At 45.1% G+C, this 26,459-nt stretch overlaps 1 protein-coding gene across 1 annotated transcript in view; it reads right to left on the reverse strand.

Annotated features, from left to right (window-relative positions):
* LOC147706800 (calpain-1 catalytic subunit-like) overlaps nt 1-26,459 on the reverse strand; it is a 668,045-nt gene that overhangs the window by 516,757 nt on the left and 124,829 nt on the right. The gene's annotated exons all lie outside the window — the stretch shown is intronic.

Genomic DNA, 26,459 nt, shown 5'->3' on the forward strand with positions numbered 1-26,459 from the left:
AAGGACTTCAAACAGAATCAGTTGCTGCACCATAGAGTGACTCTTTTTTAAGAAACTCACACTCAGAAAAACTCATGCATTAAGTATTAGCGTGTGGTAGGTATGAAGAAAAGAATTAAATGTGGATGTACTGAATTTCCCCAGACTGGCACAAGGCAAAAAGTAAAGGGTCACCACAAAGAGGTGTCATGAGCCAGAGGGGGTGAGTGAAGCAAGGGAAAGCCACAGCCTATCTGAAACACTTGCTGTTTATTCTTATTCATGATTTTAGTTCAAAAGTCTCTTCATCTGCATGAATGCATCAATTCCATATCACTGGCATGTTTATCTCAAACAAAATGAAAACCTTTTTTTTATTCCCTTTGTAATAAAACCTGTACTTGAGTAATGACAAGCATTGGCAGTCAACAGGTCTCACCAGTGAAATAATGTAATTTGAGATGTCATCAGTGATGTCATAAATGATGCCATAGAACATGTCACTAGTCATGTCATATGTGAGGTCATAACAGTGCATGGCAGTGGCGTAAGTTATAGTTAGCACTGTTAACTATAGCTGGTGAACTTCTGTGTTTTTTTTAATTCAAAACGTTGATGTTGTCAGTGACATATTCACCCAACTATAACATTATTTTTTATCAGTAATTTTCTAAGGTTTTAAAAAACAGATCTTTTTTATTACACTTAACTATTATGTTACTTTAACCTTTGTTTCTTTCAGTGACTTTCTACAGTAGAGTAGAGTGTTGGACTGAGGAGTGGTGTAGAGCAGAGTATGGTACAGTGGCATAGAGTGGGATAATGTGTAGTAGAGTGGAGTATGGTGCAGTTCACTGGAGTGGAGTAGTGTCCAGTATGGTAAAGTGTCACAGAGTGGAATAGTGGAATAGAGTGTTGTAGACGCTTCGCTAGGCCATTGGAGGCCCCTCACTAACCTGCACTGCCCCTTCTCTAGGCCATCTGAGGCCCCACCAACCTATTCTGCTGCAGCCATTCTGCTGGGGTGGGACGTGGTCCCAGAGTGCTTCGCGCATATCACAAGGGGGCAGAGCTAACCCCGACACGCCATAAAGGTGCCGGAGCACTCCTGCGGGATAGTTCTCTGGGCCATTGGAAGCCCCACTGACCTGTTCTGCTGCTGCCATCCTGCTGGGGTGAGACATGGTCCCCCAGCGCTTCGTGCACATCATGAGAGTGCCGAAGTACTCTCGACACGATGTCAAGGCACTGGAGGACTTACGCAGCGCGGAAAGATTCTCTAAACAATTGGAGGCCCTCACTGGCTTGCACTGCTGTTTCTCTTGGCAATCGGAGGCCCCGCCGACCTGTTCTGCTGTTGCCGTCTTGCTGGGGTGAGACGTGTTCCCCCAGTGCTTTGCGCACGTAACAAAGGAGCAGAGCTAACCCTGAAAGGCTTTAAAGGCACTAAAGCACTCCCGCAGTGTGGGACGTGCACTGGCACACCCAGCCGCACCTAAGCAAAGCCCGGGCTAAGGGTGGGCCCCATCTGCCCCAGATGATGCTGGGCCACCCCTCTTATTTTTGCGTATCCAAGTTCCAATCAAGGTACTGTGCGTACTGTCACCTAACTATTGCTCTGCTAGTTCTTCCCCATTTGGTACGTTGGCTTGGGGACTTGTTTTCTTTCCCCCCTAAGTCCTATACAATGGAGACTTACTTAAGGTATTGTGCCTACTGAAGTCCTATCAGGGCGTTATTTGCACAATCCTATTGGGTGCTGTTAGACCTGGCACCTTGGCATCGGTGTCCCTTCCACATTTTGTTACTGTGCCTCATATGATTTGCTGGTGTTAGCTGCTCAGAGCACTGTGTCACTGCCAATCAGTGCCACAGTGCAAGTGCTCCCTGTATAAAATGTATATATTGATTGGATTCCATGATTGGCTTATTTGGCTTACTGTCAGACCCCAGTACAGTGGACCAGGAGTGCCCAGGGCTTGTAAATCCAAATGCTGCTGGTGGGCTTGCAGCACCGGTTGTGCCACCCACAGAAGCAGCCTTGTAAAATGTGTCTAAGGTCTGCCATTGCAGAACCTGCATGCAGTCTGGTACAGTCATGCAGACTGGGCAAGTGCACCCACTTGCCCGTCCCTAAACCTTTCCTTACCTTCATGTTAGTCACCCCTATGGTAGTCCAAGGGCAGGGTGCATTTTAAGTATAAGGTAGGACAAGCCCTGATGTGTGTGGCATGTCCTAATAGTGAATTACAACAATTTTTGTTTTTCACTATTGCAAGGCTACCTGTTCTCATAGGCCAGAATGGGCTGTTAGAATTGTTACATTCTATAATCCTAACAGACTCAGGGAACATGGTGGAAATCCGAGTTTAGTATGCCTGAACTCAGAATAATAAAATACATATTTTAGTAAAGTTTATTTTAATATTCTGTGTTTGCAAATACCACTTTTAGAAAGTTGGTATTTGGTTGCCTAACCGTTTCAGGCCGCCTCTGCTAGGATGTGTATCTGCTGTCTGGTTTCTGTCAGTGAAAGGGCTGGGGAATTCCAGAGGGCAGGGCTAGGTAGCCTGGTGGGGAATAGAAAGATTTACATCCAGATGGGTGGGAGGAGTGCACCTGGACTCTGAATAGGACTGTGCCTTTCCACCACAATGCTGGCTCCACCCCCTGTGGAGTGTCTGATGTCTCTAGCCTGCTCCCTGAAAGAAAAGTCCGAGTCGTGTCAACAAAGTGCTCAAGAACTAGTTTTGGCTGTGCACAGGCCCCAGAGGAACAAAGGATTTAGGGGTATAATTATTGGGACAAGAAGAAACCTCTGCTCCAAGAGAAGGAACTGGGAAAGCTGAAGGAGGAATACTGTCCCCGACCTGGGGGATTGGCCTGCAGTGGTTGCCTTGCTACTAAAGGCCAGATGTATCAAGAATTCGCAAAACGGTATGTATGTACAAAATCGCTATTTTTTAGCAATTCCTTATTATTCTTTATTTGCGAATTCGCAATTTGCGAATTCGCAAATAAAGAATAATTTCCAATGCATTCCTATGGGCCAGGAGGCCCATAGGAATGATAGTGCAATAATTCTCAAATTGCGAATTCGCAATTTGCTAATCGCAATTTGAGAATTATTTCAAGGGTGCAGGGGTGTTTCAAAGACACCCTGCTGCACCCCTGAAATCTACATGTGTGTGCATGTGGCACACATACATGCCCCATGGGCATGTATGTGTGTCACATGCCACCCTCACAAATGCCAAATAGGGCATTTTTAAAAGAAATCGCAAATTACCACCAACTACAAGTTGGTGGTAAATTGTGATTTCTTAACACAAATTCGCAATTTAAAAATGTTTCATACATATCATTTAAGGAATCGCAAAATGTGCGATTCCTTAAATGCTATGGCAAAATAAGGAATCGCAAATTATTGCGATTCCTTAAATTGCGATTTTTTCATACATAAGAAAAAATGCAAAAAGGCCGTTTGCGAGTCGCAAAGGCCGAAATTCTGCGAATTTTGGCCTTTGCGACTCGCAAAAGCCTTGATACATCTGGCCCTAGAGGAGAGGAGAAAGACTACAAAGACTTTATTTTCCAAACTTGTGCAAAAGATCTCCAAGGGCTTGTGAGTGAGCTTGCCCCCTGAACGAAGTCCCAGGACCAGTGGACTACACCCGCCTTGAAGAGAGCTGCTGGGAACGCTGTTTTCCCCGTAGCGCCGAGGCAGGAAAAGGTGTGCGCCTCGTAGGATCCATTTGTACACAGGGAAGCCCGTGCCAAGCCATCCCCCTCAAACAACGCGACTCTGTGCCCTCAACGAGCCGTAGCTCGCACTGTGACAGGAGGATTCCGCACCGCACACCGCTTCGCCCCTACGAGCCGCACTGTTCAACGCGCACCCTGCCACTGGTGTTGAAACTGCGACCGCATCGAGAGGCTGGGGTACGCGTCACACATCTGCACCGCCCGCCTCGCACCGCGCTTAAAGGCTGAAAGGTGTCAGTTCCCAAGGTACGGCTCGTACTCCGCAACAGAATAGATCGCACTGCACAAGGCACCGTCCCCTTGAACAAGGCTACTTTGAGCTCGACGAACCCGCACCGAGGACGTCTATGAGCCGTAGCTTGCACCGTGAAAGAATGACATCGCTGCGTGCAACGCTTTTCTTTTCCATCGCCCCGTCCGTGCCGGACACAACGAACGAAGGTACTGTGAACGACTCGCACTGCATTTGTGTACGCATCGGTCCGGAGCGTCCGCTATGCCTGTTTGACTCTTTTGGGAATTTTCATCACCGGGAGAGCTGGACAGAGGGTGCAAAGTGCAACAAACTATAAATTACGCATTTTTAAAGAACTCTTGATTGCTGAACAGTATTGTGGATAATTCTGGTCGTTATTTGGTCTTGTGCTAAGTCTATATAAAGATTAACTATTTTTGATATAATACTAGTGTGGTGTCCATTTGTGGTGTTATCACTTGATTACTGTGTGTGATTACAACTGCTTAACTTACATCGCCTCTGAGATAAGTCTTGTCTGCTCGCGCCACACAACCTAGAGGGTGAGCAGGGTTTTTTTAGAGGATAATTCCCTTGCCCTGACTAGAGGAGAGGGTCCCTGCCTGTCACAAGTACTTACCTGTGCCAACCTGAGACCCCCAATTCTAACAGGTTCCTTGGCCTGGGAGTTCGTCTTCTTCCTTTGCATCTCCCCTTCTGTCTTTTCTATGGTTTGTTGGAGGATCCATGAGGAAAAGGAAGGTTGTGGAGGGGGTGGCAGGGGCCTGTGGAGTAACATGAAGCATCCAAGAAATCGAATAAGATGCTGAGCCATGCAAAGGGAAGCGGTGTCCTAAATCGCATTGACATCATATTGTCCAAATGTGAGGGACTACTGGCTCCAACTGCTACTGACGCTGAACCTAAATCCAAGGCCATTACAGTAAATGGAACTTCTACTAAAGAAGGGCGCATACCCAGCATGTTTAGAAAGGTGAACATTGGTAACGGTAACCAGCCTTGGTAGGCCCAGTAATGCCCTTGGATGATTCACAAAATATAACCATCGACCCATTAACACCCACTGCTGGGCTTCTATGCAGCAATATATTTTTACCCCTGCTAGATCTGCAAGAAACAAGCGCTTCCATTGTGGACCTAGATGAAAGGGTGGAAGCTAACAAAGGAAGTACCTACCCACTCATTGATGCAGTTTTAATTGATTTTGAAGCTTCCAGTTCCGTATCTGACTTATATAAGGAGGTTTTTGCCCTGAAAACTAAAAATGGAGCACTAGCTGGCCTCATTCCTAAGTTGCTAGATAGACTTGGGAAATCAAATTGTCAAAGCATAGAACCTGGTTCCAAGCACATGAGGGAAGTTGCCAGTGATAAGTTACACATGATGCTTCCTTATCATCAACTTTAAGTCCAGGTCCAGTAGCTGTACAGCACTAAGGGTTGGAGATGTAGTGGGTGGTATGCCAGGTCCAACGGCATATGAGGCAACACACAGACATCCACAATCTCCACCTAGAGAAGTAGTGAAGCGGGATAAGCCGCATCACTGGGCAGGACCTTCTACCCCCTCGTCACTCAACATCATAAAATCTACATGATTAATGTTTCTAAATGTAATCATCCCACAAGACATAAGAATGGGGAATCCCTCGAAAAGAAATCTATTCATTGGATCAGGCACGTTAGAGGTTGTAGTTCCATGATGAGTGAAGACGTTCTACATGCAAGGAGATGTGTTTTAGCTAATAACACAACAGGCGCCATAGAGCTGACTTTAGCTGATGAGAGTTTATTGCATAATCTTATTGCTTTGGAAGTCAGATCTCTTCCTCCAGACAAGCCAAATATCCAATTTAAGAGGCAGTTGTCAATTTTTATCCCTTTGTATAAGTCCAATTTGCTGCTCAAAAGGTCATTTCCATCACCCCCTCCCCAGCGTATATTGGCTGACTACAGCTCAGCTCGGCACTTATGTCCATTAAAACTAGCGCCCCTTGCTTTGCTTCGAACATAAACTCTCCAATAAGCAGGGAGTTATTGTCACCTTCAATCTGTAAGGCTGGTCTGAAGTCCCTTGTGCAAATCATATTTAAAGAAGTAACTCAAAGCCAGGACAGCATTAAGACCAACTTTAGCGCAGCACCTGCCCATGAGGAAAGGGGAGTGGATACCATTCTTCACTCTTTACACCATTTGCCTATAATCCATCACTCGCTTAAAATAATCTCTTGGAACATGGCTGGAATTAGAAGCAAATTTTGTCTACCTCATTGGGTACAGCTGGTCCAATCCCACGATATATGTATTCTTCAGTAAACATGCAGCTTAACCCCAACGTTTACGCCAGGCTAAGCAAATTGGGGAGACGTGCTCCCTGAAAGATTTCAGGATATTTTGGATTCTTGTAGGGAGGGGAAATTTAAGAATTCAACCTGTGCTAGCTAATAATATTACAGCTGGGGATAGGCAGAAGCACTTTGGTGCCCTCTACTCCATTACTATTAAATATACTTTTTAAATTTACCCCCAATTTTCACCAAGCAGGAAATAGAAACTTCAATTGAATCCATTGTACCCTTTAAAGCTCTAGGACCAGATGGAATTCCGGGAGACTTGTTTTGGCTCAATAAAAGTAATTGGTCGATTTTATATGCTGGCACTTTTTAATGCTACTGCAGGGGCTGCCCGAATTCCAGACTAATGGAAAGGAGCAGAGGTTATTCCAGTTTTTTAAAAAGGCGATAGAAATAATACAACTAACTACAGGCCTATCAGTTTAATAGACTGTATTCAGAAGGCATTCAGCCGCACTCACCTAGTGAGAATCCAGGACTGGATGGCTGAGAATAATATACTGTCGCATTTCCAGGCTGGATTTTGATAAAAAACTGGAAACATTGATCAGATTTTTAGATTCATTCTTCTTTACTGGAAGGTGGTGGTATTGGGAAAGGGGAGCCTATATGCTGCCTTCGAAGATCTGAAATCTGCATTGGATCTTGAGCCTCCTGGAAAGCTTTGGATGGTGTTGAGAGACATGGACATTCCTCTCGAGATCTTGGAATTAGTTGTTCATCTTCATGAAGCCACTATGCCAAGGTGCGCTGAGGGAATCAGGGCCAAGTCACATATACTCCATTAATGTCAACGGGGGGTCCGCCAAGGCTTTGTCTTGGCCCCTACATTGTTTTCCCACTATAGGAACCAAGTTGCGAACTCCTTAGCTAGAATTCCTGCTGATGCTCCCTCGTTAGGGAATATGAAGATTGCCACGCTTCTCTCTGCGGATGATATGCTCATTGTTTCTAAAACTCCCAAGGGGCTCCAGATGCCAACAGACCAATTCAAGGCTTTCTGCGATGAGAAGGGTCTAAAAATAAATACCACTAAGACAAAACTCATGATACTAAACCCCCATAAATCCTTTAAAAGTTGATTAACCCTAAACAACACTCGCTTAGAGCGGTTTCGTAGCTATGAACATTTGAGCATAAGATTGGCTAAAGGTATGACTTTATTTTGCCTATGCATTTTGCACTTTTAAGGTCTGTTGACCAAAATTAAAGTTTATTGATTGATTGACTTTAGTGGTGTGGAATGCAGTAGAGTAGACTGGCATAGCAAACAGTAGAGTGAAGACTCATAGATTGGACTACTGTGTTATACAGTAGAGTGCAGGGGTGAGTACTATAGCATTGGAAAGTGTTGTAGATTGTTGTAGAGTAAAAAGGCACATAGTCTAGTTGGGTTGTGTAGACTGGAGTGATGTACAGTACAGTATTGTAGTGTGGTACAGTGTATTGGCTTACAGTGTTATAGAGTACAATGGAATAGAGCGACACAAATTGGAGTGGTACAGAGTGGAATAGTGGAGTAGAGTGGAGTCCTGTGTCAGAGTAAAGTCAAGTCATGTGGGATGCAGTGGCATACAAAGAGTTGCATATAGTGGAATAGAATATCGTAAAGCGTCAGAGTTGAACAGTGTTGACCAGTGGCATACAGTAGAGTACAGTGGTGTACACTGAAATGTAGGGGTATATACAGGAGTGAAGTGTCAGAGAGAGGCAAACAATGTTGTAGAGTGGGGCTGCATAGAGGACAGTACTGTGTCAAACAGTGGATCTGCGTAGACTGTTGCACAATAGTGTGGAGTGAAGTAAAGTCTCGTAAAGTGGAGTGGCGTTTCGTAGATTAGGCTACATGGAGTGGAGTGGCTTAGGGTAGGTAGTAGGTAGTAAACTGTTATAATTTGGAGTTTGGTCTCGTACAGTAGAGTGGAGCTTAGAAAAGGGTTGTATGATGGAGTGTATAGGCACAGAGTGGGGTATAGAGTTGGAACATAGACTGTATGGGAATAGAGTGGAGTAGAGTGTCGTAGAGTGCCATAAAGTGGAGTAGACTTTTATATAGTGCAGTTATATAGAGTGGAGGAGAGTAAAGTATAACAGCATACAGTTAAATACCATACAGTGGAATAGCACAGAGTGAAGTGGTGTAAAGTGCAGTGGCATAGAGTGCAGTAGGGTATAGTGAATTGTGATAGAGTGGAGTAACGTACATTGAAGTGGCATAGGTTAGAGTCAAGGAAACTGTTATAATTTGGGGAAGTGTCTAATACAATAGAGTGGAGTGCTGTGTCGTGCTGTGTTGGAAACTGTCATAGAGTGGAGTAGAGTGTTGTTTAATAGATTGTACTGGCATAGAGTGGAGTACAGATTTGGACAGTGGAGTGTACAGAGATAGAGTGGAGTAGAGTCTAGTAGAGTCACATTGAGTGGAGTAGAGTTTTTTTAGAGTGGAGTTATATAGAGTAGAGGATAGTACACTGTTGTGGCATAGAGTGAAGTAGTATACAGTGGAGTGCCATACAGTGGAATAGTATATAGTGGTGTAGCGTAGACTGAAGTGGCATACAGTGGAATAACATACAGTGGAGTACTTTCTACTGGAGAAGAGTAGAGTTTAATAGCATATCGTGTAGTAGCCTAAAGTGGAGTGGTGCAGACTGGAGTGTTGTACAGTGGAGTGGGGTGGAGAGGAATAACATACAGTGCCGTGACGTCCAATGGAATAACGTAGAATCGAGTGGCATACACTGGAGTGTGGTACAGTGGAATGCCATACAGTAGAGTGGCGAACATTGAAGTTGTGTTCAGTGTAAAAGCTTAGAGTGTAGTGCTGTATAATGGAATAGCGTAGAGTGGAGTATAGTGTAGTGGTGTAGAGTGGAATAGCATACAGTGGAGTGGCATAGCATAGATTTGAAAAAACGTATAAAGTGGAGTGGCATCTCATACAGCTCTGTAGTTATAGTTAGGGTTGCCAGGGATAGGAATTCCTCTGATTTCTACCCCTTAATAACTTTTCACTAGTTTGACAATTCTCTGTAAAATTTCCCAGACCTATTTCCCCCATTACATAACTGAGGGTGAAAAGTTGTGCAATGTTTGGTCAAGGTGGTGCAAAGAAAAAAAGTGGTTCCCAAAACAAGGTTTGACCCTAATGCATTAAAGTTCCCTTTCAATGGTTCAATGGCCTAATGCTCCTCTCCATCCCCCAGGCACAAAGTATTTATGCGCATGGCAGACTGGAGGTTGCTAGGGGGTGACAGAAAGCCCGCAAGACACCATGGATTGTGTTTTTTTAGCAGATTGGGTAGCCCTCCCATCCATCAAGCCTAGCCCCTCTCCTCTCCTCCTTGGGATGAAAGTCTTTTCCCTAGGAAGATTGGAGGTTGCTATGCAATTATTGATCCCTACACAGTGTATTTTGGAGCCTTTCCTGTTGTAGCGCTGCCCACACAAGTGAGGTACCATTTTTATGAGAAGACTTAGGGAAATGCTGAGTTGAAGTAGGTATGTGGCTCCTGTAGATTCCAGAACTTTCCATCACATAAATGTGAGAAAAATTAGGTTTTTTGGTCAAAGTTTGAGCCACACAAGTCACTCCAATATTGATTTCTCTACATCTCTAGTTTTAGAAAATGTACAGGTTTACTACGCTTCCCTAGGTGCCAGCTGAGCTATGACCCAAAATCCACAGCTACCCATTTTGTAAAATATGGGTCAGTTTTGAGTGGAAAAATGTAATATTACCATGATGCATTCTGGGGGCCTTATTTATGAAGGCCTTGCGCCGCCGGTGCGTCACTTTTAACATGGGAAAAAGTGACGCATCGGTGGCGCAAGGCTTTCATAAATGAGGCCCTGGGTCGTTATCTGTCATAGGCGCTAGGCTACCCACAGACGTGAAATAACATTTTTATCAGAAGACACAAGGGAATTCCGAGTTGAAGGGCATTTGTGGCAACCCACTGATTTCAGAACTTTCCATCACAGAAATGTGAGAAAATTTGTTTTTTATTCAAACTTTGAGGTTTGCAATGGATTCTGGGTAAAACAGTCTGGTGAGAGGCATGCAAGTCACCCGTATCATGTATTTCCTTAGGTGTCTATTTTTCAAAACGGTACAGGTTTGCTAGGTTTCCTTAGGTGCCAGCTGAACTAGGGCCCAAAATCCTCAGCTACCCACTTTGCAAAACATGGGCCATTTGTTTTGGGGAAAATGTGTTGCATCCATGTTGCATTTTTGCCCATTTCCTGTTGCAGGCACTAGGCCTACCTGCACAAGTGTGGTACTATTTTTCTCAAAAGACATGTGGGACCATAGAATAGTATGATATGTATTATTACCAGTTGGGTTTGCTTGCATTTGTGCCTTCCAAATAGAAGCCAAGGTGTGTAGGAAAGATGACATTTTTAAAATAACTTCTAAGTCATGTGCTCACACAGGTACCCACAAATTCAGAGATGTACAAAAAATCACTCCATATCTTCTGCCCATTTCATACATAGGTTACCTTGATACCCATTTTTCATGCTACGTATTTCACCATATGAATTGGTCTATACTCTGTAGACAATGAAAAACCATTGTACGGTGCAGCTCATTTGTTGTGTCTGCATACCTCGGGTTCTTAGAGAACCTACAAACCCTATAAAGCTCCATAATGAAAACATAATGGTACTTTGCTTTTGTTAATCAGCCATTTTGACAAAAAAATAAGAGATGAAAACATTTCCACAAATATCTTTTTCAATATTTATTTATTTCAACAGTTAATTTCTTTGTGAAAGCCTTGAGGGATCTACATATGTGATCCCTTGCTGAATTGTGCATTTTTCCTACTTTTTATAAATATATAGCTTTCCTAGATAATCTAGGGGTTTCACACAGAAAGTAAGTTGAAAGGACAAAAATAGGAAAATGGACTAACTGTTTGAAAAATGCCAAAACTGTGCTAAAAAATCATTTTTTTCCTATTGGCACCTTTGGAATCCCCACGATGTTGGAAAAAAAGGACTCAAATTTTGTGCAGATAGTTTATGTGAACAAAATGTTATGGAAACAAAAGTGCAAACTACCCCAAATAGCCAAAAAAAGGCTTAGTACTGGAGGTGGGGAGGCCGACCCGCAGAGGGTTAAAGAGCCATCGGCGGAGGCAGGCAGATGAGGACTCGGCCACCACAGCTGAAAGGCCTGCTCCCCCCATGAGACTTCATGGAGGTGTTGGCATGTCAATTGAGTGACGTTTACAAGCATTATATCCTGTATGTAAGTTCTATCATGAAATAATGAAAACCATAATTGAAGTTTCAAAGAAGCAACTGTTTCCCTTCAGTAAATTGAAAATAAAATACTGTTTCTGTGTTCACTCCCAAAAAAAACCCCAAGTGCCCTTTTTGTATGGTCACCCCCACAGCTTTTTCCCCAATGCTGACGGTTATGAATCTGAAAGTGTGTTGGTGCCTGTTAACCAGGCCCCAATGCCAGCGCTCTTTCCCCTAAATATGATGAATGTGAATTGGTATCGAGCATTGGCAAGGCCTTTAAGCCCGGCAATGAGTCCCTGGTAAGTAATACCTGTGGTACCGAGGGCATGGGAGTTAAAGGGGTCTCCAGGGCCTGAAGCACTGTTTGTGCCACCCTGAGCGACCCAAGTAAACAGTCACTGCAGTGACTGATCCACTTTGCTCTCACCATGTGTGGCAAACTCAAAGCACTATTTTTATAAATGCCATTCACCCCTAAGGTAGGTTTCCTGAACCCAGGAGGCAGGGCACTTTATATTAAAGATGTGGACATATACGTGCAAGCTTATATATACATATAGTGGCCTTTTCTATTAGGGGCTACTATACGCAAACATGGGCTGGCACCTGAACATCCCAAGGTCACCAACTCCATTATCACCGCTGAAATATGTCATGGTTGGTACCAAACGACTTGCCTGATTAAACTTGACTTTATTCAAAAGTCAGATTTAATGTGACATGCACCTAGGTGGCTACCTTGGAGGTTTCCCACTTGGTTTCCTCAGCATTTCCTGTGTCCTGGCTGGCAACCTGCAGCTGCTGCCGCCAAGACAGGAATCTGACCCCCTGTGAGGAGGTGTGAACACTCCCCGGAGTCGGAAACAAAGGCCTGCCTCTGCGGGAGGTGTCACATCCCTCCCTGACAGGATGGTTAGGGAAGTGGTACATCAAGGTGGTGAGCTTCAAAGCCTACAGCACCTATGATATGCAATCAGGCTATCTCCCAAAAGAGGACAAAGCCACCCCCCTGCCCTACGGTACTTTTGTACCTGGGCAGATGAGAAAATATATAGGCAGTCAGGAGGCGTACCCTCTAGAAGGTTAGTCACAGTTCTAAGGTGGGCTGTACACCTTAGGATGGGGTCTGCCATTGCTGAAAGGACAGGAATAGAGGGTTCTGGGTGGAAAAGGTGACACCACTAATACCAGATGTGGTCATCTCAAGGCCAATTAGTCGCTGGGGTTAGTAGCCCATAGGCTACCTGCACTCACACCCCTATCAACCCTAAATCTACGATTTAAGGGGCACCCCTGGCCCCAGAACTTCAGATCTGATTCAACTTGCAGCGAAGAACAAAGAAGAGACCTGAGTTGGTGAGTTCAGGAACAGCACAAAGCAAATGCGCAGTAACCTGCACCTGGGCAACTATCAATCAATCAATCAATCAATCAATGCATTTATAGAGCGTGCTACTCACCTGTAAGGGTCTCAAGGCGCTGAAAGGAGTGGGGGGGAGTCGCTACTGCTCGAAAAGCCAGGTCTTGAGGTGTTTTCTGAATATGAGATGGTCCTGGGTCAATCCTAGGTGCGCAGGGAGGGAGTTCCATGTTTTGGATGCCGGGTAGGAGAAGGATCTTCCTCCTGTGGTGGTTCTGTGGATTCGTGGGATGGTGGGATGGTGGTGAGGGCGAGGCTGGCGGAGCGGAGCTGGCGGGTGGTGGTGTAGAACGAGAGATGGTTGTTGAGGTATTCTGGGCCCTTGTTGTGTAGAGCTTTGTGTGAATGGGTGAGGAGCCTGAACATGATCCTCTTGCAGACGGGGAGCCAGTGTAGGTTTCTCAGGTGTGCCAATATGTGGCTGTGGTGAGGGAAGTCGAGGATGAGTCTTGCGGAGGATTCTGCATGCGTTGGAGTCTGGTCTGAAGTTTGGCCGTGGTTCCTGCGTATAGGGCGTTTCCGTAGTCCAGCCGGCTGGTGACGAGGGCCTGGGTGACGGTTTCCCTGGTTTCGTGGGGATCCATCAGAAGATCTTTCGCAGCATGCGCAGGGTGTTGAAGCAAGATGATGAGGCGGCATTGACTTGCTTGGTCATCGTGAGGGAGGAGTCCAGGATGAATCCCAGATTGCGTGCGTGGTCCCTGGGTGTTGGCGTGGAGCTCAGCGCCGTGGGCCACCAAGAGTCGTCCCAGGCGGATGGGGTTTGTCCGAGGATGAGGACCTCCGTTTTGTCAGAGTTCAGTTTTAGACGACTGAGCTTCATCCATTCTGCGATGTCTTCATTCCTTCCTGGAGGTTGGTTTTGGCGGTGTCTGGGCTTTGGTGAGGGAAAATATCAGTTGGGTGTCGTCCGCTTAGGAGATGATGTTCATGTTGTGTTTGCGTGCTATTGAAGAGGGTCGGGCTGAGCGAGGAGCCTTGGGGTACTTCGCAGTTGATCTCCGTGGCTGCTGAGCGGAAGGGAGGGAGACGGACTCTATGGGTTCTGTCGGAGAGGAACGAGGTGATCTACCTTACAACTGCACACTGTGACTTGCCCTGGACCAGAGAACGGTTCAAAAAGTATGTGGAACTTCTCTGAGCACCAAGAGCAACTCCAGAACTCCCTTAGATAAGAGGAACTAGTCCCCTGCAGCCGCAGGTATCGAAGGCTCCCGGATCTAAAGAATCACTGGCCTTCGGCCCATCAAAGGAAAACCCTAAATTGAATGGACTAGTGCATTGTGCAAATTGGTAGTCCTGAAAGTGTCAGGTGGCAACTGTTTTCCCAGGACTCTAGTACGTCGAAATATCCTGAAGCTGAGCTTAATGCTGGCATTGCTTGTTGGTGGCCAGTCTGGCAACCACTACCTTTACGAGATGCTGCACCTCAAATGAATCCTGCAGCATCGGCAGCTCGCTACCTCAGCAGCCTGTTGTCTAACTTAAGCATCCATTTGCTCACCAGCACCGTCTAAGTGGTAAAACCAGCAATCCAGCGGCTTCCACTACAGCACCAAGGACAGCCAGGACATATCTGCACCTGGGCCCCTCGAGCCAAGAAAAATTGAACTGACTGTCAGCTTAACCCCCAGTGATTTCCACTGGACTCAACCTGCATGTGACTGAATGATTGTCACTAGCTGGTTCCTCCATTGACCAAACGTTAATGTTTTGATGTAAGGAATTGAACTGTTTTACTTTTTCTTCACTAATCTATAACTCCGGTTATGTATATATGATACATTTAAAAACAGGGTTGGGAGGTCTTTTATTCGGGGGCTTTAAAATGGCTCGTAGAGTTCCGTTGATAGGTAAATCAAAGAAAATGAGCAGAGGCGATTGTGTGGTGAGTAACTTTGGATCTCCCTATCTAGTTAAAACAATCCTTGATAGGGCAGTCTCAAGGTATTAGAGCGGGGATGGTATTAACATCTTACCCCTGGGGTTCTTCTACCAAGACATGGGTTTGCTGAATATACCTAGGGTCAATTGTAATATCAAACCACACGATCAGAGGATGTACGAGTACTCTGTCCCAACTTTTAACAGGTTTGAATCATTCAATAATTTGGAGGATATTGATTGACTGGGTTCCGTGGACTTGTTAAGCAAAACCTATCCACAAGGAGCTCAGGGAGGTAGAGAAAGTCAGGTACTTCAGACCAAGAGTGGGGGGAATAGAGCGGCACATGCAAGCAGCTGGGGCACTCATGCAACATCGGGGACTGGTGTTACAGACTTGGCACTACTACCTTTTACACCTGGTATTGTCCCACCGCCTCCCCTGCCAAACTGCGAACTCGGTCCTCCATTAAGTGTATTGTTGGAGCTTTGTCCAGTTCTCAAAATAGCTTCATGGAATATTGCGGGGCTTGTAAGTAAACTAGCGTTCACGGAATGGATTACATTTATAGAAGAACAGGATATTGTATTCTTCCAAAAAACCTGGGCAGTGGACCAGGTTTATTGTGAAGGCTATATTACTTTTTCGAAGCCAGCGGTGCAGGGTGAAAGGGGCAGACCAAAGGGGGGCTTGACAATTTGGGTCAGGCAGCTCTACTCTCACAAATTAATGGAGATTGTCATTGACTCACGGGCTATTCTTTTTGTTAAACTATTGCATAACAATTCCCCGGATATTGTGTTCATTAACGTTTATTCTAGGGGTCAGCAAGGTGGGAAGGCGTCCGACACAGTTTTTCTTGATGTTTTTTTAATGCACAAAATGGCAATAGTCACATTATAATTGCAGGGGATTTTAATTGCACATACGAACCGCTAGATTGTGAGGATTTGAATTTTAGTTTTGAGGAGGACGACCTCTGATCAATCCCACCACTGGAGCTCCCTCCCATAAAAAAGTGGACTAGAGCAGCACTCCAATTAAAAGCTTTCTGCCTGGAACATGGGTTAAGAGTAGTAAATGGCTGCATAAACTGAAAAACTGGGGATGCCAACATTTAGCAATGGGCATCGTTGTAGCCGCATAGACGACTTTAATATTAACAAGGAATTGTGGCCTGAATTATTAGATATGGTTGTGGAAGTCTGGCCTGAGAGTGACCACAACGCGCTCCTAGTTTCTATGAGGGCCTGTAACTCTAACAATTTACTAATGACACTAGATGTCTCAAATGGTGCAAGGTTGCACTTGATACAGAGAAGTTGCAAGCTATGAGTAATCTAGTCACAAATGCAATTGCTACCCTCCAGAGAGAGGCCGAATTGGGGGTACTTAGGGTTAGTGTAACCCAGACACATGAGCATACTTTTAACCAACTGAAAAGTTTTTTTATTGTAAAAAATAAGAAAGGCCCAGCTTCATCCGATACTAAGGCTGCACCTTGGTACAACCCTAATTGTCGTTCAGCCTATAAATCTCTGGCTGCTGCTATTAGGAACAAGGAACAGGCCTCTATAAGAGAGAAGAGGCAGGCTTACAAGGCAGTAAAATTTAAGGCAAAACGTGACTGGGATGAGGCCCATTGGGAGGAACTTTTCAATGCATGCTCAGGGAGGGGTACAAGGAGATTTTGGCACTTGGTGAAATGGGGTTGTGGGGATCCTAGTAAAGTTCCCATTAACCATGTGGAACCTCACCAGTGGATCTGCCACTTCAAAGGCCAATTTGCTAGTGGCTCAGGGGTTCAGGATATCTTTGTTGTGCCATTGCCCGTTACCTCCCTCAGCATTACCACTATCGAAGTAGAATCTGCCCTCCTTCAGGTTCCAAAGGGTAGGGCCCCTGGTCTTGACCTCATCCCTGCAGACCTGTTTTTACAAGACTCGGCATCTTGGGTAACGTACATCCAACTCTTAATGAATGCCATAGATGAAGGAGCAGCAATTCCTAGTTCCTGGGCTAGTACAGTTATCCTTCCCATCTTTAAAAAGGGGGATCGCTCCCTGACGAGAAATTATAGGCCTATAAGCCTGATCGATTGCATCCAAAGGTCATGGCTAGAAAGATTCTAGGTAGAATACAGGTATGGACGGACGATTCTCACATCCTTTCCGACCTTCAAGCAGGTTTTCGAAGATGTATCAGCACAGTGGATCAGGTGTTAAAGTTTATCCTCATCCATTGGTGCACTGTCACTCTGGGGAGAGGTTCCATCTATGCAGCTTTCGTGGACCTCAGGTATGCATTCGACCTGGTCCCACATTCTAAGCTGTAGCATAGCCTTTTAACCCATTCCATGCTCATGACGAGCTCAGCTTGTCATGCAGTACTCTGCTTGTGTGCTCATGACGAGCTGAGCTTGTCATGAACAATGGGATTCAAAGAAGGGCAGCACCAAGGATGAATTGCTGTAGCATTGATGTGGTTAAACAGTAGCGGTCGGCAGTAGGAGTTACTGCAGGGCGGTGACGTGGGCAGGGGCAGAGTGGGGGGTAGTAATGTATGATTATGGAGTTTTACAGTTAAGTAAACTAAATGTGATGCAGTGCGCACAACGAAATTCATTTTATTTATTTAAATGCTTACTTACCTGTAAAACTCCGTAATCCATACATTACTATGCCCCACCCTGCCCCTCCCCCTGCCCACGTCACAGCCCTGCAGTAACTTCTACTGCCGACCGCTACTGCTTTTAAAGCTGGGTATGCCTGTGGAAATCTTGGCTTTTGTTGTCAAATTGTACACGGACAACTTCGCCCAGGTAAGGTGGGACAAGGCAGTCCACAGCACTGAAAAGTTCTTGGTTGCTAAGGGGGTTAGGCAGGGGTGCGTCCTCGCACCCACCCTATTTTCTATCCATATAAATGCATTAATTAAATATTTTGAAAACTGCCCCACCGACGATCCAAGCCTAGCCGGAAAAAAGATCCCACTCCTAATGTTCGCCAATGACACTTTCATCATTTCCAAAACGAGACAGGGACTTCAACGTGCCCTGTCAAGATTTGAAGAGTTCTGTGCGGACCATGACCTGGTTGTTAATGTTGATAAAACTAAGTCTATGATCCTCCAGAACTCCCATCAACACATCGGTGAAGTTAGGATGCGGGAAGGTGCTTTAGAGCAGACAGAGATTTTTTCATATCTAGGGGTAATCCATGACAAAAAGATGAACTGGAAGCTGCAAATAGACTGTCTTACGGTTAGACATGCCCAACTCTCAGGTGCGCTGTATGGGAGCATAGTCGCTCTTACACCAAACCCAAAGCTCCAGTATTGCAGATCTATAACTCTAAAATGAGTGCCTCATTTTGTATGGCTCAGACCTGTGGGCGCATGCAAACTTGGATCCGCTGGTTGTGGCACAAAATACATTTCTACGTTCTTTAGTTGGTTTGCCGCAATCAACTACCCTTATTCCCCTTTTTATGGACTTGGGTTGCCATTAGGGATGTAGCTCATTATAGATTAGTAATATACTGGAGGCGTCTTTGGGGGACTCCCGAATTAGTTAACTACGCACTGGCTGTGCTTGAAATTCGGGATATGGATGTGAACAACAAAATTGTGTGGTTGAGGGGCGTCAAATACATTCTCTGTGAGTTGGGATTGAATCAGTGTGGACATCCCCCAGGGAAGTCGCTTTCCCAGCAAATCAGAGTCAAAGGCAGCATATTGGCATTTGATCTATTCTCAACAGTTTATGACTTCCAGTAGTCTCACTCTGTCAAGCGCCTTCCTACAAATAAAATCAGAACTTAATTATGAGCAGTACTGGGATCTTATTACTTCGGCTCGCGATCGGTAATTATTCCACCAGTTTAGAGTAGAAACTCTACCATTTTTGTGCGCATTTTAGAGTTGTAATAAATAATTTATTGTTTTAGTAAGATGTATCGTATAATCTCAATCATGTGTGTTCAGATAGTGCAATGATTTCCGTTGAATTCAATCCCTGTATTTGTAATGTGATGACTTTTGTGATTTTTTTTTAAATCGAAATAAAGTTTACAAAATGGATTTATATGATTGTGTTCACATGGGTGCCTAAATGTGTTTGCAAATCAAGCAAGGTCCAGAGCACACAAACAAAGGTGGATTTCTGTGAAGGTTATCACATGTATCAAGAACAAAGGATAAGATCGTCAACAGATGGTTCTCTCAAATGATTTATTTATATTCAAAATTGGTACTCCTATCAAAGGAGATCCAAAGAACAAAAAGGCCCGCTGGCACGTGTTTCGTCAAAACGGTCAATCACCCGTGACTCTTCAGGGCTGGAGATGAGAGAGAGAAGTAGTACAGTAATGGTGTCATAATGAAAAAATCACAAATATTACATAATTGTGAACTGAAATTACACCAAGTGAACGTGAAAACCATGAAGAAAGAGTGGCAAAAAAAACATTGGAAAGTGACTCCAAACTTAATACATAGATTAAAACATTTGGTGTTGGCGGTGAGAACTAAAATCAGAACGGGGTTCAAAGCGTTATGTTTTGATATGGCTGCACAATCATGGATCATGCATGGCAGTAGGGTCCAAGATGTAAACGAGGTTATGAGGAAAAGAAAATTGGAAAAGGAATTAAGGAGGTGGAGGAGGAAACAATACCATCTCCTATGGTGAATATGTACGTGCAAGGAGAAACTGCAGGGAAGATTATGAATTTGAACACTGTATCAGGGACATGTGTGGTTTTCCAGGGGGGGTACAGACCATAAGTACTAAACAAGGCAAAAAGCAGGATCAAGCGAGTGAATAGAGACTCAACACTCACTAACACAGAACAACCAGTTGCTCACAACCAACCTGTTAGGCTCATCATGGACTTCAATGAAATGAAATGAACTCAGTGGTCCACAAAAGCCTCAACAAACACTGGGGGATCTTACTTGCTGACAAATCCTTACGGGAGGCCATCAACACTAGACCACAAATCACATACCGGCGTGGGTGGAACCTAAAGAACAGACTAAGTCCCACTGTTCCAAGTGGAACCAAGAGCAGCACATGGTGACGCAACGATGGAAGCGGTTCTTTAAATGTGTCCTGTGTGGAATGTGCAAATGGGCCAACCATGGAATCAAGATCTTTTCAGGTTTTCACCAACAACAATTCTCCATAAAAACCAACATCAACTGCAACACCAGATATGCAGTGTATGTTATTGAATGCACCTGCCACAGTCAATATGTGCTACAAAAGGGGGTGGTGATGGGCAGATCATCTGAATCAATCAAACACTCACACCCAGTCCAAAGATCTGGGTTTAATCCATCACCGTTCTTTAGCCCACTCTGCCACCCCAGTTCAGACATGGCTATATGCAAATCAGTCTGACCCTGTGCCTTATGGAAACAGTCCAGCCCGAACTGCCAAGCCATGTCTTCCCAGTGATTCGACAATTTCAGGATTTACAAACGAAATACGGGATAATGGGGAACAACTTTTTTAAATATCTACAGATAAGAAGTTATCTCGCAAATAAAAGAGGTGGACTGATAGGGTTTGAGCATAGCAGAATAATGGATTATTGTGAGAGGACAAACCACTGTACAATTCGACAGCTGTACGCAGAATTGTATATATTAAAAACTGATGATAGGGATAAATTTGCTACCAAATGGGTGGAGAAGGTGGGCACGTCCTAGGAGGGCCTACAGACATCTTTGGATTTAGGGCATACAGTTCTTTGCTCCGCGACATTACAATCGCAACATTATAAGACGCTATACTCCCTTTATCATACCCCAGCCAGAATTGCACAGTGGGGTGGAGTTACAGGAATTACATGTCCACGTTGTGATGCAAGAGAGGCGGACATTGTTCACATGTTCGCTAAATGCCCACAATTACATACACTAAAAGGGGCAATTGAGGATTTCTTGGAGAATTCACTGGGAATTAAGAGCAAATTGTCCGATGATCTAATAATCCTAGGAATGTCGGTAGGGACAGAGGACCACCATATAGAATTCCTGAATATGGTAGCGGCGGTGTATCGGATTGGAATTGCAAGGGCATGGCTCAACAGGGTTCCTCCAACATTTCAAACGTGGATAGCAAGGTTGATCTCCACGTATAATTTGGAGAAAGCTATCTATGAAAGGAAGGGTAGAAGGGCGAGAGCACTGGGTGAAAGAATCTGGCAACCATTAGATCTGTGGAAAAATAGCTAGAATTGCGGAAGGATACCCACTGCCGGATTAGGAGAAGGAAGGAGTAGATAGAAAGTACTTAATATTAATGTTATGATTTACATCAAATTTGTTGATATTGTTTGGAAAACACTTGAGTGAGTTTGATTTTATGTTTGAATTCTTTTTGTGCTGTATTGGAAAATACTGTAAAAGGGGGTGAAAACGTTTAATAAAAAGATTTTTTTTTAAAAAGGAATGTTTCCTTTTAATGGCGCCATTTGAATTGTGTAAGTCAAGCATGACAAATTACAGTGTATGCTCATTTCTGTTTTCTCTACAGAATTATTTTTTTGCTGTCTCCTAACCACTCTTCCCTTCCTTGCGCATTTTCCCCAACTTTCATTTGGTCGAACAGAGCCAACCAGGCTGATAACTCCTTTTGTACATATTTTCCTTTTCATAACTCACAAACGCGATCACTTCCACGATCTCAGGCATCATCTTTGCCTAATTAATAGACCATTCACATTCCCAACCACGATCTAGATGTTCATTTCGGGAGGTTTTTAAATGTACTTTTCTAAGTATTTTTACCATTTCCATGGCTGTTCTCTAAACCTACGCAGTAAATACAGGTTAGCGGTCTAGTTGTTTTCCCGCCCCAACCACTTAAATAGTCTGTTGACTGAGCGCTGAAATGTTCCCGTATCCAGTAACCTCAGACAGCTCCACTTCAGCTTTGTCACACAGGTAAGCGCTTGGATCACACGAACTTCTAGAGAAGTGAGTAAGTTGTGAGCCCAGCTTCTAAATATGTTACTCTTTACTTCACACCCACCACTGAGCATTAGACGGCATTACCCGCCTTTCTTGGAAAATCCTTGATTATCTGAAGGTTTCCCCTCGTACTGGCCGCCAAAGGTCCGATTCTTTACTGAACCCGACTAGGACCGGGTTGGAATTATCACTGGTCCCCCCGTGAGTTTTTTCCTTTTAGTCATACGGGCATCCGGTCTGCCCAACTTTTACTTTGGCATATCGATATTGATATACAGGTTGTGGTTAACACAAACCTTGCCCCCCTTTTTTTTCCCGTTTTCTTTTCAGATATTGCTTTTCTTTCACACGAAATCAGGTATAGTCTATTTTGACTCATTTCAAGCGCTAATAGCTTTTACTCAACTTTCCTTTTTCTACTCTCTACTCCCTTACTTCCATTTAGTAGCACGTTTTCAATAATAGTTTGGAGGTCATCACAGTTGTTTTAGCTGTCCACGGAAGAGACATATTACATTGTGTACTGTGTGTCTAGGTTTTGATGTATCTCTTTAATTTTGTCAGACCCTTTGTTTTCCCGCAAATTTGATGCACGCTTATATCGTTTTCAGTATTCACTCCAATGACAGTTTTGTGTTTTTGTATTGAGATTTCATTTTGCTCTGTCTGTCCGTAAAAGGACCCGTTTCCGCCACGCTTCTCCCTTCCACCCCTTCCCCCCTTTTTTTTCCATACAGGTACCGACCACCACCGAGTGACCTGGAACTTGCATTATTTAACTGTTTTTTCTAAACTTCATGTACCGAGGGAGTACCTTCATTATGGTTTAAAATTGTGTTTTTGTATACGCTATTGACATACGTTTTTACTTTTTATGTTTCACTCTCCCCACCGCACTCACCTATGTTATTTCTGGCAAATTTAATAATGAAGCCCTATATACAGTATAGGTTTCAGGTCCATCTTATGTGTGTTTCCTCCTCCACCTCCTTAATTCCTTTTCCAATTTTCTTTTCCTCATAACCTCGTTTACATCTTGGACCCTACTGCCATGCATGATCCATGATTGTGCACCTATATCAAAACATAACGCTTTGAACCCTGTTCTTATTTTAGTTCTGACCGCCAACACCAAAGGTTTTAATTTCTATGTTAGGACAGGAGGCTCCGCTTATGCTTTCTCATTTCTTTAATGAAATGCTAAGCAGCCAATAAAAACAACCAAAAAACTACATTTCCCATGAACACCAGGGAATGACCATAGAGAGTAGTGTATAAAAGGTCCCAACATTAGTCCTTCTTCCTCTTTCTTTGCTGCTCCGCAGTCAGTTAAGTGCATTATTTTCTCTCTACTAGCATATTGTTACTTGCTTACTTGCTTTAACATTGTTGCTTGCTTTGGATATTGCGCTTTGCCATTGCGCATTGTGGTTCGCGCGTTTGGGACTCGGTCTCCGTTTCTTCGTGCGTGTTTTTTCACCGCTGCCGGTGTGCAGCTTGCTTTGGGCTCGGAGCGTGTGTCTCACCTCCGTTTGTTGGTCCGGGCGCTTCCTAACTGCTCGCGTGCCTTTGGTGGAGCGGGAGCAGGGGTTTCCGTTTTGTTGGGGAGCGCGAGCGCTCTCGAGACGGTCTTTGGTGGCAGGCGACAGTCGCGCATGCGCGCTGTCTTATTTCCGGTTTCTGGGGTTTCCTCAGCGCTGGTTGAGTGACGACGGTCGTTTTTGGCGTCCTGCCCACAGCCTGTCTCCAAACATTAACCCCGTCAGACACCGAGGTCTTCTGAGGGCTTTGGTTGCAACTTTGTAGCATAGGCTCTGCCTAGAGTGTTTTTTGTGCTGTGCAGGCTTTGGCTCCCTCCACGCTTAAATTCTTTTGAAGTCAGGTTTGTTCCTGCTTCTTTCAAAGCCTGCCTTGGGGTTATAACACTCCCCCTTGACTTGTGTTTTGACACTCCATATTGTTGCAGTCGTCTTGTGGGCATTTAATTTCTACCCTTGTGTAGAATGGCTGATTACTACGACACTGATGACGACTATTACTATGATGATGAGGAGGAAGGCTCCTTGGAACAGAATTTGGTGGAACAGTTGGATAAGGGTGTTCAACAGTCGGTTAACAAAGCACTGGTACGTGCTATTAACCCCTTAAAGCGTCATTTGAATCTCTATGCGCAGCAGCAGGGCTGGTTGCCTGCTTCCAAGAAAACAGCTAAGTCTCCTGTTAACCCTCATAAGACAGACTTTCAACGCCTGGCTAAGACTTTGGCGGCTGCGCCTTCCACTGCTTCTACTCTGCATGATACTGAATCGGACAATGCACAGTCTTCCGCTTCTTCGGATCATGCTTCTCCTCCCCCGAAAAAACGAGTCTGTAAGGAGCATTTTGTGGATGCCCCGGAACGCCCTCCGGTGCTCAATTTTGAACCTGCAGATATTGTTCATCCGAACTCTTCCACATGGCTGCCTTCACCTGCTGTGGCTACCTATATTGAGGCGCACATTAGACAACCTTTTGAGGCCTCGATTCGGGCCCGGTTGCGCTCAGAGTGCCCGAGACCTGATTTGGCTGACCATTTGGCCGAGACTCCAGAGGTTGACCCCATGATGGTCACGTACTTGAAAAAGTATGCAAAGGACCCGAAAAAGGGCCTTGATAGATCTTGGCGGTCCTGTCAGGATAAGGTACTAGACTTACTTGGACCGCTCACCAAGATTTTAGATCTGGGCTATAAGGCGAAAGAGGCCTCTGCCCTTGTGAACCCAACTGAGTTAATTGAGTGGGCCCAACGGGCGATCTGCCAATTGGGGAATGCCAATTGCGCAATGTCTGCGGAGCGTCGCAGATCCATCCTTTTGAAACTTGATCCTAAACTTTCGGAATTAGCCACTTCGGAGTCTGGGCCTGAGGCGCAAGGTCTTTTATTTGGTCAACCGTTTCTCAAAGTACTCACGCGGTTTGTCTCCACCTTCAGTGGTATTGACAAAGGCGCAGGCCTCCTTGAGACGGGCAATGCGTCCGGTTTTTGCAAAGTCCGGACGAGGTAGGGGACGTTTGTTCGGCCGTGGCTCCGCAAACCAGTCCCAGAGAGGCAACTCCTCTCAGCAAAGAGGATCTTACGACGCCGGTTATTCCACCAGGGCCAACTTTTATCCATCACGGAAAGGAAAAGGCCGGTACGGCAAAGGACGTTCAGGTGGTCAACAAGGACACTACCAGGATGCCAACTCTACAGGTGAGCCTGATTCATGCATGCGATGTGATGTTGGGGGGTCGCATTCAATTTTTCCTACAAAATTGGCGCATGATCTCCAGCGATGCATGGGTGCTACAAACTGTTCAAGGGTTCAGAATAGAGTTTTATCACTCGATGCATCAGACCCGTCCTCCCCCTTGTTTGCATTTTTCCCTTCAGGATCAGGTTTGTCTCTCCGGAGAAATAGACACTCTCCTCAAGAAAGGGGCGATTCTTCCAACCACCCGTCATCCGATGGGGTTTGCCAGTTCAGTCTTTCTGGTCGAGAAAAAAGTGGGCGGCTCCCGCCTGGTTCTCAACCTGAAAGATTACAACGGAGGGGTGATCTATCGACATTTCAAGATGGAGGGTATCCATCTATTGAGGGATCTCCTGTGCGAAGGGGATTGGATGGTCCGATTGGATCTCAAAGATGCGTACCTGTCGATTCCAATTTACAGGCCTCATCGTCGTTTTCTCCAGTTTCACTGGCAGGGGGTTTGGTACGAATATCAGGTTCTCCCGTTCGGTCTCTCGTCGGCACCGTGGTGCTTCACGAAGCTGTTGAGACCGGTTGCGGAACATCAGCGGTATCGGGGTGTCCGGTTGATTATTTATCTGGACAATATTCTCCTTATGGCGGATTGTCCTCTCAAGCTTCTACAACATCTGGAGTGGTCCATCGATCTTTTACAGTCTCTAGGTTTTCTGATCAACGTTCAGAAGTCGGTTTTGGTTCCTGCCCAGTCTATAGAGTTCCTAGGTTTCCAGATCGACTCAGTGGCTTGTCAACTTCTCTTGCCCAATCAGAAGATGCGTTACATCAGGAGAGAATTGACGTCTGTTATTTCCAGACCGACTGTGTCGTTGAGGTCGTTGGCACGTGTAGTAGGTCTGTTAGCGTCATCCATTCAGGCGATCTTTCCAGGTCCTCTGCATTACAGAGCGATGCAAAGGCTGAAAATCCAGCATCTCCGGAAAGGTCTCAGGTACTCAGACCAGATTCCTCTTACGGAGGAAGTGCGTTGGGAGATGCAGTGGTGGTTGGACCACATGGAGGCCTGGAATGGTTGAGCCCTATTCGGTGCGTCCCCGGAGCTGGTGATAGAATCCGATGCCAGTCGGTGGGGTTGGGGAGCCCGCTGCGGGTCTGTCTCGACGGGGGGTCGTTGGTCCCCTCAGGAGTTGTCTCTCCACATAAACTGCCTGGAACTCCTAGCGGGTTCGTTTGCAATCAAGTGTTTCTCTCGCCTTCAACCGAGTTGCTGCATTCTTCTCCGGATGGACAACGTGTCCGCAGTCCGATATGTCAACAAGCTGGGCGGGACC

This window comes from Lissotriton vulgaris, chromosome 6, assembly GCF_964263255.1.
Source record: "Lissotriton vulgaris chromosome 6, aLisVul1.2, whole genome shotgun sequence".
Taxonomy (NCBI): Eukaryota; Metazoa; Chordata; class Amphibia; order Caudata; family Salamandridae; genus Lissotriton; species Lissotriton vulgaris.